The 1085-nt window shown below is 40.8% G+C and overlaps 1 non-coding gene across 1 annotated transcript; it reads left to right on the top strand.

The window, feature by feature from the left end:
• The first annotated feature begins 627 nt into the window (after window positions 1-627).
• Window positions 628-710, top strand: trnal-uaa (transfer RNA leucine (anticodon UAA)). Its single transcript has one exon. It is a non-coding gene; the product is annotated as a tRNA-Leu (tRNA).
• Window positions 711-1085: the final 375 nt, after the last annotated feature.

Genomic DNA, 1085 nt, shown 5'->3' with positions numbered 1-1085 from the left:
GCTCACTGATAGTTTGATGTAAAGGCTGTGGAAATATCCACAAGGCGTGGTCTTTAAAATGAATTTGGTTTGAAGGCGTTCTGTGCTTCCATTGCGGAGATATGGACAAAAGAATATTCATGCTTGGTAAAAAAATGTCATAAAAACGAAAAAGTAAAGGCTGAGAAAGCATTCACAATGTATTTTATACACAAAGGAAGTATTCTTGCAACTCTAAGAGGTTTCGTGTAAACGCTACAGGCGTGCCAACATCTTTTTCGAACTTCAAGCTGTTTACCCCGGTTGGCTCTTCTCTCTTGCAGGGTGATGGCAAACTTCTTGAGAGAGGGAGTCTCCTACGTAAGGCTGCTCTTTGTCAAGAGTGGAGACAACAGAAACAGACTTTAAACCGACATTAATTACTGAGAGCAGGCGAAAATGTCTTTGGAAAAGAGGAAATGACTGCTGACCGTAAACAGAGCTCACGCTCAGCTCCGGACAAGTGCTCCTCGTTAGTATAGTGCTGAGTACCCCTGCTTGTTGCGCGGGTGACTGGGGTACGTTTCTGTGACAGGGCACTGGTTTAATTCTTTTTTAATTGTTGAATCATATTTAAATGTTAAACAACTGAACAGCATCTTGCTGTAGGCCAGGATGGCCGAGTGGTTAAGGCATTGGACTTAAGATCTAATGGACAAATGTCCACGTGGGTTCAATCCCCACTCCTGGTAGTGTTGCAATAAGTTTTAAGTGACAGAACACTTTGATGATTTACACTCTATTTAAATATGAATTTACTAAATTTCAGTTCAGTTCTCTTCACTCCCACTCCCTGGCATAACTGAACTCTCACTATCGCATACTGAAGGCTTTACATGCATTAGCTGTGATACAGCTCCCAATAAAGCCGGAATCAAACAGTTTGTTCTGTTTCTCATGGTGATCCTCTTCTCGATCCAAATGAAATGTTTAATATGATGCATCGAGAAAAAAAAAGGAGTGAATTTCCACCTGTAATGATTAATGCCCCATCAAACATTTTGTAACATCCCCGGAAGATTATACAGTAGAATCCTGGTTTGTGGCTTAAATTCAAGGTAAACAAG

Source organism: Lepisosteus oculatus, chromosome 14 (genome assembly GCF_040954835.1).
Source record: "Lepisosteus oculatus isolate fLepOcu1 chromosome 14, fLepOcu1.hap2, whole genome shotgun sequence".
NCBI lineage: Eukaryota > Metazoa > Chordata > Actinopteri > Semionotiformes > Lepisosteidae > Lepisosteus > Lepisosteus oculatus.
The sequence above is the reverse complement of the archived record's forward strand: the minus strand, read 5'-3'. Positions and strand labels throughout refer to the sequence as shown.